The 16,149-nt window shown below is 50.1% G+C and overlaps 1 protein-coding gene across 1 annotated transcript in view; it reads right to left on the bottom strand.

Annotated features, from left to right (window-relative positions):
* MEAK7 (MTOR associated protein, eak-7 homolog) overlaps positions 1-9,428 on the bottom strand; it is a 63,703-nt gene extending 54,275 nt beyond the window's left edge. Inside the window, exon 1 of the mRNA XM_070770389.1 lies at positions 9,272-9,428. The gene's annotated coding sequence lies outside the window, so the exon portion shown is untranslated. The remainder of the gene's footprint in view (positions 1-9,271) is intronic.
* Between the last annotated feature and the right edge of the window lie 6,721 nt (positions 9,429-16,149).

The following is a 16,149-nucleotide window of genomic DNA, read 5'->3' on the forward strand; positions in this document are numbered from 1 at the left end:
CGTGCACTGTTATCCTGTCACACATCACTTACAAAACACACACATAAAGATAAAATTATTAAGAATTTTGAGAAGCCTCCTGCAAGCACTAAATCCCAAGCCCAGGCCCGTCTGAGTGCAGGACCATCTGCCTGGGAGGCCTGACTGCAGAGATGACTTCAGTTTATACATCACCCTGATTCTTGGATTCAAGAAGCCATTTATGGAATAAACACTTTTTAACTATTTGGGAGTAGCTACTAAAGCTGCGGTGCTGGAGAAGACTCTTGAGAGTCCCTTGGATAACAAAGAGATCAAACCAGTCAATCCTAAAGAAAATCAACCCTAAATGTTCATTGGAAGGACTGATGCTGAGGCTGACGTTCCAATATTTTGACCACCTGATGTGAAGAGCCCACTCTTGGAAAAGAGCAGGATGCTGGGCAAGATTGAGGGCAGGAGGAGAAGGGGGTGACAGAGGATGAGATGGTTGGGTGGCATCATCGACTCAATGGACATGAGTTTGAGCAAACTCCAGGAAATAGTGAAAGACAGGGAAGCCTGGTGTGCTGCAGATAACGGGGTTGCAAAGAGTCAGTTACAACTGAGTGACTGAACAGCAACTAAAGCTTCACACAGACATACCATGGCCAGAAATTTCTCTCCTCTGTATATACCCAACAGGGATGCCTACGTGAGCGACAACTTGTGCGTGAGCGACAGCTTGTGCTGGATTGTTCTTTGCAGCACTGCTCACAAGAGCCCTACGTGGAAATACAATAACCAAACGCCCACCAACTGTGAAATTCTTAAACAACGTGGTCTTCCCAGGTGATGGAAGCCACACAGAAGGAAGAATGACAAGTATGGCAACAACAGGGCTGGGTCTCAGACATAACTGTGGGGACGATTTAGGAGGCTAAGGAGATGACGCAGGCCCCCCCTCCGTGCAGCCCCCCAGATCCTAGATTTCCTTTGCCTTCCATCTCCTTACATGATTCCGTGACATTGATACTATCTCTTGAGGACAATGGTGATGAAAGACACCCGGTGTGTTCAACCAGCCTTTCCATATGGTGCTGAGGCAGTCTCTTGGTGCCATCGGTGGATCTTGTTTGACTCCAACTAACACTGGATGAGAACCTACTGTGTGTTCAGTATTAGGGGACAAGGATGACGATGTCCTTGTCCTCCAAGAGCTCAGGATCTGGGAACTTCCCAAGCACTCCAGTGGTTAAGACTCCATCCTTCCACTACAGGGGGCGAGGGTTCAATCCAGAAATGAGGATGCCTCGAGGCATGGCCAAAAAGTAAAATAAATAACATTTTTTAAAAATAAAAAAATTTTTTAAAAAAAAGAGCCCAAGATCTACAACATAGAAAATTCCAGGGGCTCAGAATCAGCGGGGCCTCAACCTACAATGGGCGTATTGACACACCAATACCAGATCCTGTCATTTCTATTTATCATATGGAAACAGTCACACGAGCGCCAAGCTCAGCTCCAAGACGGCTCACTGCAGCATTGTTTAAAACAGTGAAAAGAATTAAACAACAAGGTCCTACTGTAAAGCACAAGGAACTGTATTCTATATCATGTGATAAATCATGATGGAAAAGACTATGACAAAAAATGTGTACATACGTGTAACTGAATCATTCTGCCATACCGCAGAAAGTAACACCACCTTGCAAATCAGCAATACTTCAATAAAATGTTTTAAAAGGCTAAAATGGTGAAAATTTTAAAATAACCTACGTTTCCAATGATGAGAGACTGGACCAAAGAAGGAAAAAGAAAATGAGGAACTACTGCAGAGCCACTGGAGATCACGCTGGAGAAGACTGTGGATATGCTCGCCAGGCCTGTGATGAGCAGAGACTGTACCTAACGTGGAAGCCCACAGGTGGGGCTGGAGAAGACCTAAGACTCCCGGATCAGAGACAAAGGACTTGACCTCTTACTGCAGCGGGCCTCCTGGCCCAGGTCCCGCGGGGTGACGTGAGGGGGCCCCAGAGGGTGCTGTACACACTGCCCATCCTCCCCTGCTCGGGAACCCTGAACTTAGGGCACCAGGGTCTATTCTAGGGGGCAGGCAGCCCGCTGACCTCATCTTAGAGGGTGATTCTGTATTACACTGAGCAGAAACCAGTCTTGCCCTCTTGTTGAGGGGGAAGCAGCACGTCTAACCACCACTATACAAACACTCTTGAACAGAGGGTCCATGCTTCTGCCTGAAAACATGCAGAAATCCGAGAGGCCCACAGAGAACAGCTCCCAGTGACAGAGAAAAACGCAGGTCACTGCAAAACAGGTTACCAAACAGTCCCTCTGTTACGATGTTGAGTAAACACACACCATGTTAGATAAGCACTGAGAGCGGACTGGCAAAATACACTCACAAATGGCTTTGGGTTGTTTGTTTGTTTAATAATTATTCCCTGATAGCTCAGCTGGTAAAGAATCCGCCTGCAATGCGGGAGACCTGGTGAGTTTGATCTCTGGGTTGGGAAGATGCCCTTGAGAAGGGAAAGGCTACCCACTCCAGTATTCTGACCTGGAGAATTGCATGGACTGTATAGTCCATGGGATTGCAAAGAGTCAGACACGACTGAGAGACTTTCATACACATTTATTTGGCTGTGCCAGGTCTTAGAGTGCGGTTGTGCAGTTGTGTGGGACCTTTAGTTGTGGCACACGGGATTATTATTATTTGTTTTTTTAGTTGTGGCATGTGGGATTTTTTAATTGCTTTACAATGCTGTGTTGGTTTCTGCTCTATCAGTCATAATTATATATATATCCCCTCACTCTTGAACCTCCCCCACCTCCCTCCACCCCACTTCTGTGGGCCATCGCAGAGCACAGGCCGGGCTCCCTGTGTTACACGGCAACTTAGCTGTAGCGTGCAAAGTCTCAGTGGCAGCATGTGGATCTAGCTCTCTGACCAGGGGTGGAACCCGAGCCCCCTGCATTGGGAGCACCGACTCAGCCCTTGGACCACCAGGGAGGCCCCAATATATCATGCTCACAGAGGTTTCTGAGTATTCTACAGTTTCTGTAACGAACAAATATTGATTTTATATGCAGGAAAATACACCCAAAAATAGTTCTTACAGCTAAAAATAAAAAGCTAGACCTTGCTATGTTTACAAAATGCCAAACCCTGTTCTAAGCATATGACATGTGTCGCCTCATTCAATCCCCACAACAAACCATGAGGCAGACACTGTTTATTGTCCCCATTTTCCAGATAAAGCAAACTGAGGCCTGGAGAAGTCACATGGTGGGAAATCAGAAGAACTAGGATTCTGGACCTGAGTAGAGCGGCCACAGACTTCATGCTCTTAAAACCACTTTCCTATATGCCTGGAATAAAGGCTTATTATTAAGAGGGAAAGCTCTCTTAGCAGCGGCCCTTGTATTCATAGATGTAAAGATAAATCTAAAAACAGAGACAGGAATTATTTTCTCTCCACTCGGAAAGTTAAATGAATCTAAAACCAGCCACAGGTGGACAGGAAGACGGTGGGCGGCGTGTGCTGTCGCTCAGTCGTGCCCGACTCTCTGCGACCCCATGGACCGTAGCCCACCAGGCTTCTCTGTCCATGGGCTTCTCCAGGCAAGAACACTGGAGTGGGTTGCCATGCCCTCCTCCAGGGGATCTCCCCGACCCAGGGATCGAACTCATGTCTTCCCTGTCTCCCGCATTGCAGGAGGATTCTTTACCCAGTGAAGCCACCTGGGAAGCCCAAGGAACACCGTGTGATAACATGCAAACGCTTATGACTGAGTCAAAAAGGCAGAATATATAATTTATGCAGAGCAATTCTGCACATGTGTAAGAAAATAAACACACACACACTATATTCAGAGGAGGAGGAAAGCACCAGAACACGGTACACAAAGATGTCACCATGCTTGCTTCAGGGGTGAACCTTCAGTGGTATTTTTTTCTCCTTTTCCTGAATTTTCTTTTATAATGAAAGGTGTTATAAAAATCTAAGAAGCAAGACAAAAACACCAACGAAGCTAATCTCAGACCATGAGGGCTAATTCAGACTGTCAAGTTCAACCCAGCCATAGTTTATGAACTGGCTGCCAGCTGGCCTAATCTGCCTGAAGAATGTTTTACTTGGCTGAATCCTTGTTTAAACAAATATTCATTGCTTTCTGTCACTATAAAGTATGGAGATTTCACACCAAATTCAGCTTTCTCTGAAAGTCTGCCTCCCTATGACACAGCAGTTCCACCCCTGTAATTTGATAGAAATGTGTTCGTCTGTACCCCAAAAGGGACAAACTAAAATGTTCATAGCAGCTCTATTATTAGCCTCGCACACACAAAACCACCCAAGTGCCCATCACAGCGCAATGACTCAATCGATTGTGGTACGTTCATATCATGAAACATGGTAATGAAGTTGCGAGTGAATGGTTTTCAGCTGAGCCCCACACTTGTCTGGATTTCAGACATAATGTGGGGTAAAGAAGCCAGACACAGAAGTACACCACGGGGACTTGCCTGGCAGTCCAGCGGTTAAGACTCGGTGTTTCCAATGCCCTGGGTGCAGGTTCAAGCCCTGGTTGGGAAGCTAAAATCCCACATGCCTAGCAGCCAAAAACACCAACACGTGAAAGAAACAATATTGGAACAAGTTCAATAAAGACTTTGAAACTGGTTCACATTTTAAAAACAAAACAGGAAGTATACCCTAGATGTAAGTGTTGATACTATGCAAACCAGAAGAGCTGATGTCCAGGGTTAGAAGTTGGGACAGCGGCCCCCTCTGGGGGTGGGGGGGTGGGGAGACACCAAGGCAGTGATGGTGAGGGGTTGGGAGGAAAGTGGGATTTCAGGGCAGGTGTGCCCTGCTTCTGATGTGGGTGCGGAACTGTGTGTTCAGTCCTCTAAGGTCCATCTAGCTGGACACTTGAACACCTTTTGCGGGGCATGAATGTTGTACGTTAGCGTGAAAAACTTTAAAATGACAAAAGCGAATACAGTAAAATCTTAACACGAGACAAAATACAAAGCTCTGGTTTCTCTGGACAAATGAACAGCCCCAGAAAGACAAGCCCTCATTCCCACGCAGTCAGCCGGGGTGTGACCCCCCTGTTTCAGCCACCCCTTCGTGGACTCTGAGAACCTCTCAGTTCTGAGGTGTGGGAGCTGAGACTCAGAAGCGGCCTACTGAGGTCACACACAGATGTGGACGGGAGACTGGCGGCTGGCACCCTGGTTTCCGGGCCCTCAGGACATCATCCCATGCAGGATAGGTTAACTGCATCTGAGCAGGAAGGAGACCATGCCACTATCGGAGTTAACGCTGCATTTGGGCTATGAGTGCAGGACAGAGGCCAGCGGTCCGAACCCTCTGGATTCTCACTACACTGACTGACTGGAAGAAGACAGTGCTTCAAGTGTGGCAACTCTCAATTTTTCTCTCAATTTTAAAAAAATTGGGGAAAGGGTACTGAGTGCCTTGTGAGGCCCAAGCTTAGGGATGACTGTGCTGGGAGCTGGAGCATTAGGAACCCACCCCAGGATCCAGGGGACCTGTGGGCATCGATGCAGGCAGGTGTCCCACGGGCCAGAAAAATCACTGTGACACAGAAATGTAAAGTCTTGGGGTCAGATCCTTCCCCAAACTGTATCCACACATTGCCAGCAATTCCATGGGACAACTTCTGGGAGAAGGAAAATGGGGCTTAAAATCTTCTCCCCAGGACTTCCCTGGTAGCTCAGTAGTAAAGAATCTGCCCGCCAATGCAAGAGACATGGGTTCGATCCCTGATCTAGGAAGATTCCACATGCCATGGAGCAATGAAGCCCGTGGCCACAACTGCTAAGCCTGTCCTCTAGAACCCGGGGTTGCAACTACTGAGCTCACTCAAGCCCACACGCCCTAGAGCCTGTGCTCCGCAACCAGAGAAGCCACCGCAATGAGAAGCCCGAGCTCCGCAACTAGAGAGCAGCCCCCGCTCACGGGAACTAGAGATAACCCCAAGCAGCAACGAAGATACCCAGCACAGCCAAAAAAAAAAAAAATCCATGTTTCCACTGCAAGGGGGGCTCGGGTTCTATCCCTGATTAGGGAACTAAGATCCTGCGTGCCACTCAGTGTGGCAAAAAAATAAAACAAAAATCTTCTCTCCAACCTGATGCCTGAAAGTCCAGTATGTAAGTCTCCAGCCGTGTCATCCCCTGGAAGGACACTGCTCTGCTGCTCTCGGTCCTTGGTCCTCACTTAGGAGGAGGGTGCAGAGAGCAAGTGTTCTCTGGTGGGGGCCACACACCTGGGATCCAGGGGCAGGGAAGACACGGGTCCCCTCCATGAACCCCTGTTAGGGGAGGTCCTCATCCTCCAGAGAGGGCACTGGATGGACAGAGAATTATAACAGAGTTGTGGACAGATCTCCCGGCACATGAGTGGGAAGAGAGCTCAAGTGGCTTAGCTTCACTAAGCCTCTGTTCCCTTGTCTGCAAAGTGGAGCTAACAACGAGCGTCCTCTGAAGAGGACTGGCATGAAGACAGATGAGAAAGTCAGGTCAACCACTAAGCTCGGTGCCTGGCAGGCAGTAGGTGCTTAATAAATGCCAGCTGAGGAGGAGGAGTCTGGCCTGGGAATTCTCACCAGCTGAATAGGAAACCAAATCCCCCTAAAACCAAATTCCCTTACCAATTCATGATTAATCTCTCTCTCCAAAACATTACTCCCTTTCTTGTCCCCTTTGACCTTAATTCTGTGCTAACTAAATACTAATCGACTAGAATCAGATGACTAAGATTGCTGTTGTCGATAACATAGACAACGTACTAAAAACGCTACATAGATATCATCATAAATGTACAAACTTGGGTTGTTTATCCAGGGCAAAATGAACTCACAGGACCCCCACCCCCCACCCCCCAGCCAGGAACCACGTGGCCAGAGACTCATAAACCAGAGATATCCTGATTCCCGAAGCTATGATTAAGAAAATGTCACAGAAATGTCACAGTTCAGTTCAGTCGCTCAGTCCTGTCTGACTCTTTGCGACCCCATGGACAGCAGCACACCAGGCTTCTCTGTCCATCACCAACTCCCGGAGTTTACTCAAACTCATGTCCATTGTGTCGGTGATGCCATCCAAACATCTCATTCTCTGTCACCCCCTTCTCCTCCCATGTTCAATCTTTCCCAGCATCAGGGTCTTTTCAAATGAGTCAGTTCTTCGCATCAGAAGATGCGAAATATTGGAATTTTGAAGTATTGAAATTCCAAAGTATTGGAATTTCAGCCTCAGCATCAGTCCTTCCAATGAACATTCAGTACTGATTTCCTTTAGGATGGACTGCTTGGATCTCCTTGCTGTTCAAGGGACTCTCAAGAGTCTTCTTCAACACCACAGTTCAAAAGCACCAAATCTTTGGCACTCAGCTTTCTTTATAGTCCAAATCTCACATCCATACATGACTACTGGAAAAACCACAGCTTTGACTAAACAGACCTCTGTTGGCAAAGTAACATCTCTGCTTTTTAATATGCTGTCTAGGTTGGGCATAGCTTTTCTTCCAAGGAACAAGTGTCTTTTAATTTCATGGCTGCAGTCACCATCTGCAGTGATTTTGGAGCCCAGAAAAATAAAGTCTCTCACTGTCTCCCATCTATTTGTCATGAAGTGATGGGGCCAGATGCCATGATCTTAGTTGTTTGAATGTTGAGTTTCAAGCAAACTTTTTCACTCTCCTCTTTCACTTTCATCAAGAGGCTCTTTAGTTTTTCACTTTCTGCCATAATGGTGGTGTCATCTGCATATCTGAGGTTATTGATATTTCTCCCGACAATCTTGATTCCAGCTTGTGTTTCATCCAGCCCAATGTTTCTCATGATGTACTCTGCATATAAGTTAAATAAGCAGGGTGACAATATATAGCCTTGACGTACTCCTTTCCTGGTTTGGAATCAGTCTGTTGTTCTATGTCCTGTTCTAACTGTTGCTTCTTGACCTTCATACAGGTTTCTCAAGAGGCAGGTCAGGTGGTCGGTATTCCCATCTCTTTAAGAATTTTCCACAGTTCGTTGTGATGAAACGTCACAAGATGATAATCAAGCCCAGATTCTTTATTCTTTGACCTTAAAACACACCCAATTCAAACACCAAGTCTCATTGGATCTGAGGCTCATCTCCAGTCCCTGGCTGGGCATCCTGCAATAAATAAACCTTACTCTGCTGCAGACTGTCAATGCCAGGGTTTGGTTTTCTGTGCCTCGGGCACGTGAGCCCTTTGCTAGCTTACAAGTGGTGGTTTAGTCACTAAGTCATGTCTGACTCCTGTGACCCTGTGGACTGTAGCCTGGCCTCTGTCCATGGGATTTCCCAGGCAAGATTACTGGAGTGGATTGCCATTTCCTTCTCCAGGGGATCTTCCTGACCCAGGTCTCGTGCCTTGCATGCAGTTTCTTTACTAACTGAGCCCCCTGGGAAGCCCTAGGCTTACAAGTATTATGGGTTAAAGGTTGGCAACTGGCTTCGCCCTCATCCCTACCAGCTGGAACCAATCTCCTGGCCTGTAACAAGGGCTGGAACCTTGCTGTTTATCTCCCTGGTGTGCCCCCAGCACCTAGGATACTGTCTGCACAAGGCTGACACTCCGTAAGTATTTGGTGACTGGATGAATCAATGCACCTAATTTTAAGGCTAACTCAAATGCCCTCTCCTCTCTGGCAGGTTCCTGCCCTGGGCTCCTGGGCTCTCACACCCCCACACCAGGGTCACCCCCACATCAGCCTCATGACGGCCTGTTTTCTCATCAGTCAATACTCTCAGGAATGAATACATGAATGGAATGAGTTACGAGAGTGAAGGAGAAGGTGAGCGATTAGCTGATAACCCGACGTGCTGAGCCTCTGGCTCCTTCCTTCCTGGTTCCTCATTTGGTTCAGGATGCAGAGAAAACACCCAGGCAGGTCCTCTCTGTGCCCCTCGGCTTGGTGGGGATTGTTCTGGCTCAGAGGGACCTTCTAAAAAGCGAAGAGGAGGCGCTCTTTCCTGGGCCCAACAGGTGGGGCACCCCGGGGGGAGGGGGGCAGAAAGGCTGATAGGGTATCAGCAAAGGGTTCATTATCCTTACGCAAGAAGCTCCCCGAGGCCTCCATTCCTAAACTTCAGGCTATGGGTGGAGTCCTAACAAGGAGTCTGCAATCCACTAGGGAACAGAATTTTAAAATGCCTCCAAAGTATATTTGCTCTTTCACAAAGTCATGTCAATGAAGTTTTAAGGAATAAAACACATACTCCCTTACCATTGGCGTCTTAAATCTGCAGTGGCTTTTTGTCCTTAGGCGTTTTCTGTATCACTATGTGATGGAAGCCATGGGTAGGAGGCTCTATCCTGGAGCTCACCCAGGCACTGCAGATCCCTGCAAAGCTGGCCCCCAGCCCCTCCGGCAGGGACCCAGGATGCCTTGTTTGCTCCTTGCAAGTCATCTGCTCAATCAGTCGAAGGTGATTGGACCAGGAGTGGTCACCTGATTTCATCTGGGCCAATCAGGTTCTTCCCCTGAGCATATGCTTACCATATTGTGCCTCGGATTTGCAATTCATAATTTTAGGCGCTGGGGGCAGCTATAGGCCACATGGGCAGAGGAGAGTAAGTAGATTGGCAGTGAGAGGGTGGAGAAGGGATGCATCTGGTTCCGACTCTCTCCTGAGGCACTGCTGCCCTTGGTCACTTCCAATAAATTCCCTTCATTTCCTGTTGGGAGCCAGATGGCTCCCACCAGCTCCAACACCTGCACTCACACTTTCTACCCTTGCCTGAGGCAGGGGGCTTGTATTTGAAAGTGTTCAGAACTAATGGTCTGCATAGAACCGCAAACTTCCATCGTTAAAATAATTATATGTTAAAGCAATATCAGAGGAGATCTGGCTTCTCTTCAAAATAAGATTTTTGAAAAATAAACTAGGAAAGGGCAGATTTATCCTTCCTTCTGAAGATCTTGTTTCATTAGCTTCTTTGTTTTCAAAGTCAACCAGCAGCTTCCTTTAATTGGGCAGGTATCTCTAATAAAACCTGAAGAGCAGCTGGGTCCTTGTGGCCCCTCCAATTTGCCAGCGGATCTTGTTACTTGTTCAAGGTGCTTATGTTCAGGAAGAATCTGAGACCCTGTAATAGAGATCTTGGAAGGGGTGGTGAGGCGGAAGAAGGTGGGGGCCAGACAGATGTCGGGATGGGCGAACTGTGGTCAGCAGTTTGCTATGGGACCCTGGAGGGCGTTCTCAGGCTCTGCACCTCTTTTGTGAAATGAGGGCCTGGACTCAGAGGTACTCAGCTCCCTTCCCATGGGGCTCTGTAGGCCCAGGGAGGACCATCCTCACCCATGGGCTCGTCGTGGGCACCCACAGGCAGCCCTCACCCCCTCACAGACAGCCTGGAGGACCAAAGGGCAAAGAGCCCTGCCTTGGGTCCTGCCCCCAAGATGCCCCTTGCTCACCAAAGCCATGACCTGTGACCACTTATGAAGGCAGCTGTCCCCATCACTCCCTAGACAACCTAGAGCTTTTAAAATATGGATTAATTCCAAACCATTGAAACAGAAATTTCACACAAAATCTAGCTTTTTGACTCTTCTTGAAATATTTCGATGATCTGGCAGAACTGATCCACAGTCCCAACGTGGTGAAGTTCGCTGAGCGAGGTGGGGCTGTCACTTTGGACGAAGCACCTGCTCTGCACAGCCCCCTAGTCCCCACAGGGCACGGGGGCAGGGGGCAGTGAATTGCCTGGGACATGGGCCTTCCAGTTTTAAACTTGGACCGTCCTGGGGCAGACGGGGCCGGTTGATCACCCTGGTCCCCACCCAGACCATTGCTCACTCTTGGTCCCTCTGGCCCAGCATCATAGTTTGGGACCTTGTTCATAATATACTTGGGGAAAAAAGTGAACGTGTTAATCGCTCAGTCATGTCTGACCTTTTGCGACCGACTCTTCACAGACTATAGCCCACCAGACTTCTCTGTCCATGGAATTCCATGGAGTGGGTAGCCCATTCCCTTCTACGGGGACTCTTCCTGGCCCAAGTAGCGAACCCAGGCCCCCTGCACTGCAGGCAGATTCTTTCCCATCACATGTTAATGACATGCCCCCCCATTTCTTTTGCCACTCCAGCCCCTGAGTCCCCTTTGCCTTTATCATGTGATGTCCCCATCTGTCCTTGACCACCAACACCTGCGTTTCTCTGTCCAGCAGCTTTCTTTGGCTAGGACCCACTTTATCCACCTTTAAAGCTGGCCCACCAGATAGAGTGAAGGCAACCCTGAGCCAATGCCTGAGCCTGGGTGGAAGACACTCGGGTGCATCCTGGGGGCGGCCTGAGGTGGTCACAACCCCTCCCGTCACTGGCCCCTTCCCCTCCCTGTGTCACCCTCACTCTCCTGATCACTATCCAAGACCACCTGAACAAACCCCTTGCACTTGAGTCCTTGCTTCGGGTTCTCTTGGTTTGGGAACCCAAACTAAACCAGCCACAGAGTCTCCAGCACAGAGTCCAGCAGCAGAGACACTCAAAAACCATTTTTGAACAAACCACAGAAGAAGCAGTTTCCCCAGGGCTTGTGAAGCCTTCCTGCTGTGCGAGACGAAGCACACTGTGGCCTAAGAGCCCAGCTTCAGAGTCAGACCTGGATTCTAGTTGCATTTGTGTCCCTTATTACCCCCTCTGAACCTCAGTACCCTCATCTGTGAAATGGGGATAATCACCACTCACCCCAAAGGGTGCTTATAAGAACAAGCCGGGTAAGGCAGGAATACTCATAGCACTGTCTGCATGAGGTGCCTGTGTGCTCAGCCGCTCAGTGGTGCCCGACTCTTTGTGGCCCCATGGACTGTAGCCCACCGGGCTCCTCTGTCCATGGGATTCTCCAGGCAGGAACACTGGAGCGGGTTGTCATTTCCCACTCCAGGGCATTTTCCTGACCCAGGGATCAAACCCACATCTCCTGCATCTCCTGCATTGCAGGCAGATTTCTTTTACTGCTGAGCCACCAGGGAAGTCCAAAAACCAACCATGCTGCTGCTAAGTCGCTTTAGTCGTGTCAAACTCTGTGTGACCCCATAGACGGCAGCCCACCAGGCTCCCCCGTCCCTGGCATTCTCCAGGCAAGAACACTGGAGTGGGTTGCCATTTCCTTCTCCAATGCATGAAAGTGAAAAGTGAAAGTGAAGTCGCTCAGTCATGTCCGACCCTCAGCGACCCCATGGACCGCAGCCTATCAGGCTCCTCCGTCCATGGGATTTTCATAGACAGCAGTAAATAAATGGGTGTGGCCACATGTGACTCAAGGCTGTAGTCTGCCAATCCCTGCCTTAGAGTACAGAAATTAAGTCTGCTCATGTAAAATACACAGTAAGATAAATAATAAATTAGGGCCTAAAAGAAAGGTATAGAATATTCTAGTCCTTTAGGAAAACCATCCTATAATGCCTGGAAAGTATTGTCTACTTTACATATATCTACACAGTCTCATTCATTTCTTACCCAAATGTGGTACTGACCCAGTGGTGTGTGCCCCATTGACATTCCTGGTGTCTCGATCTAGCCCGACCCACAGGACCCCAAGAGGTCCTGTAGTGAGGCTGTCAGCACCCTGGGGGACTGATTCCTAGGCGCCCAGGCTCATGCTGCCTTGGGACACAAGAGGCTGAGTGTCCACACCAGGATGAGCCAGATTCATCTTCCGTGAGCGCGCCTGATGGACAAGCTGTCTGAACTGACTCAGAGTAAACTTCTCCCCGTGGCCAGTGCAGAAGCAGAGATCTGAGAGGAACCCACGGAACATCCCAGAACAGATTCCGGATGTCAGGGAGAGAGCTAGCAGAGGAGTGAAGGTTTTACAGCCCAGCTCTGGAGGTCCACATTATGAATCTCCAGCAGGGGACGGCTAGACGTCAAGTGTGGACAGCTGGCCCACACTCAAAGCAGACGTCAGAGTGTGGACGAACCACCACCATGGTCGGTGATGGAGACGCTGTCCCTGTGTCTCCGTGGCTGCAGACCTCCCCTATCCTTCATATCCCAGCTAAGGCAGCTTTAGTGAAGGTCCCAGGGCATCACATGACTTTCCTACCTGCATTTGTAGTGGGTTCCCACGTTGCGTGCAAAGCTTGGGAATCCCAAGACCTCACTTCTGACACCAACTGCATGTGGGAGTCCCTAAGATCACCCTTCAGTTTCATAATTCAGGGCTCACAGAATTCAGAAAAGCCATTTTACTTGTGGTCACAACTGCTGCAGTGTTCAGCAAAGGGCAGAGTCCGGGAGAGACCAGGCATGACCAGGTGCACGCACCCCACTGCCTCTCCCAAGGGAGTCGGGTGGACAGCACTTACTTCTTCCAGCACTGATGTGACCACATGCTCAGAAATACTGCCAAGCAAAGAAGCTCACCCAGCCTTGACGTCCAGAGTTTTTATCGGGGTTCAGGCCACATGGACTTGGCTGACTACACAAAAGATTGATTTCAACCTACAACCTCTCCAGAGGCTGAGTCCAAGGCCCCCTCAGAAGTCACACTGTCAGCACAGACCATCATTGTGGCTCCAGGAAAACACTTTTGGGCAGGATATTCCAAAGGTGACTCTCAGAACGAGTCAAATCAGGCAAGGTTAATCCCTGACTGCTCGATGTTATAGGAGAAGGCGATGGCACCCCACTCCAGTACTTTTGCCTAGAAAATCCCATGGATGGAGGAGCCTGGTGGGCTGCCGTCTATGGGGTCGCACAGAGTCGGACACGACTGAAGCGACATAGCAGCAGCAGCAGCAGCTCAATGTTATAATGAATCGCCACAAAGGCAGGGGCTTCAAGCATTGCAAATGATCCTGTTTCAGTTCAGTGGGTCAGAGTTCCGAGATGAGTCTCACCGGGCAAAAATCAAGGTGTCAGCAGAGGGAAGGCTCCTCCTGGAGGCCCCAGGGGAGAATCCACGCCTTGCCGCTCCCACCCCCTGGAGAAGCTCGCACTCCTTGGCTCCGGGCTGCATGGCTCCAATCTTTTGCTCCCATCACCACACCTTGTCTGTGATCAAAGATCCATCTGCCTCCCTCTGAGAGGAACGTGTGTGATTACATTGGCGCACCTGGATAATCCAGGGTCACGCGCCCCACGTCAAGGGTCTTAATCTCACCCACAGAGTCCCTTTGGCCTTCATGAAGTAATGCTTGAAGATTCCAAGGATTAAGATCTGAACATTTTAGGAGGCTCTTTGCATCAACCACCATTCTCCCCAACACGCCCAGATCTTCCCTGGGCCACGCCTCTGCAGCCTTCTGATTTCAGCTTAAACTGTATCAATCAAAGGAGTATTTTTAGGATCCCTCTGTTGAAAGGGGCTCCGGCACCTATCCCATCCACAGCTCCGCCCTTAGTAGCCCCTCCCTCCTCTTGCTTCTTTCCTTCACGGCAGTAACTGTAACAGATGCAGAGTATTTACCTATTTTATTTTCTCATACTCTCTGCCTCTGTATCGTTGGCTTCTGCTAGCCCAGCACCCAGCACCAAGCCTGGCACATAGTGTGAGCACAATAACTGTTTGTTATATGAATAGATGAGTTGGCAGTTTGTCTTTCAACGGACTCACAAAGCTTTCAGCTGACTTAGAGGCCCTGTGATTGCTCAGTCGATGGGGAGGAATTTGAGGCTGGAGAGTCCCGAAGTTGACTTGCGGATTTCTCTGTGATTTCTCTACTCTTAGCTTCCCTGAGCCTCCGTGGGCAGACAGTCCTCTTCATGTAACATATGCAGTGAACACCCACGACCCGCCCAGCACATCTGAAGCCTGCAGTCAACACTGGTTCCGGTCCCATGGGAGCAGCATCGGCACCACATGGGGCCTTCAAGAATTTCAAGGTTCTTGGGTCCCACCCAGACCCACTGGATCAGAAATCCTAGGGGTGGGCCTGAGGATCTTTAACATGCCCTCCAGGGGGTTCTTTGCATGCCCACGTGTCAGAACTCCTGGGGGCCATGTTAGCTCTCTGCACTGCACGTGTTTTTAACTTTATCTGTTTGGCTGTGCTGGGACTGCGTTGCGTGCTGTAGCGGGCTTTGCTCTCAGGGCGTGGTGCGCCGGCCTCTTGCCACAGTGTCTTCTCTCATTGTGGAGCACAGGCTCTCGGCTCGCGGGCTCAGTACCTGCGGCCCCGGGGCTCTGGAGCACTCAGGCTTCAGTAGTTGGGGCCCGTGGGCTTAGCTGTTCCGCAGCAAGTGGGATCTTCCCAGACGAGGGCTTGAACTGTGTTTCCTACACTGGCAGGTGGATTCTTTACCACTGAGCCACCAGGGAAGCCCTGCATGTGTTAATACCTTCTGATCATGACATGGTGACTAACATGAATGTTCCTCCGGGTGTCCCTAAATCACCACGCGAATTGCCTGGGGAGACTGACCGAACCCTGGGGACACTGAGAACCATGGAAGCAGAGGGACCACCCCATGGCCACACAGCTTGTCCCTGGCACAACCAGAGTCAGAGTCAGGACTGCCGTTCCCGACCCTCTCTTCTCTGCCCAGCACCCCCTCTCAGTGACGCTTGGGGGTGGAGCAGATGCTTTGGGCATTTTGACTTTTCTTACTTTGGTGGGTGTGCTGACTCTCAAAGCCCCCTGAGTGAAGGGAACCTGATTTCATGTGAGAAAGTGCAGACCTGGGGGTCAGACACGCAGCCTTTCAAGTGCCCGCTCCATCACCGCTGGCTGCGCGACCCCACCCCCGGGGCCGGGCTCCCATTCCCAGCTCGCGGCAGATGGGGACGTTGGGGCAGCACCTGGCACCTGAAGGCCAAGGGACCCAGGTCATCCTCACTGAGTGCCTGCTGCAGCCCCGGCATCCTCCTGGGACTCACTGGGCGCCCGCTGCAGCCCCGGAGTCCTCCTAGGTGCTCACTGGGTGCCCACTGCAGCCCTGGCTTCCCCCTAGGTGCTCACTGGGCACCCGCTGCCACCCCGGCATCCTCCCAGGTGCTCACTGGGCACCCACTGCAGCCCTGGCTTCCTCCTAGGTGCTGGGAGGGTAGAAGGGAAGGAGCAGACAGTCCAGGCCGGGGCCCACTGGATGCCATAGAGCACCCCCTACCCTTCCAGCTGAGAGAATCAAAACTGTCTCCAGTCAACCGTGTTAGGGGG

Source organism: Bos indicus, chromosome 18 (assembly GCF_029378745.1).
Source record: "Bos indicus isolate NIAB-ARS_2022 breed Sahiwal x Tharparkar chromosome 18, NIAB-ARS_B.indTharparkar_mat_pri_1.0, whole genome shotgun sequence".
Taxonomy (NCBI): Eukaryota; Metazoa; Chordata; class Mammalia; order Artiodactyla; family Bovidae; genus Bos; species Bos indicus.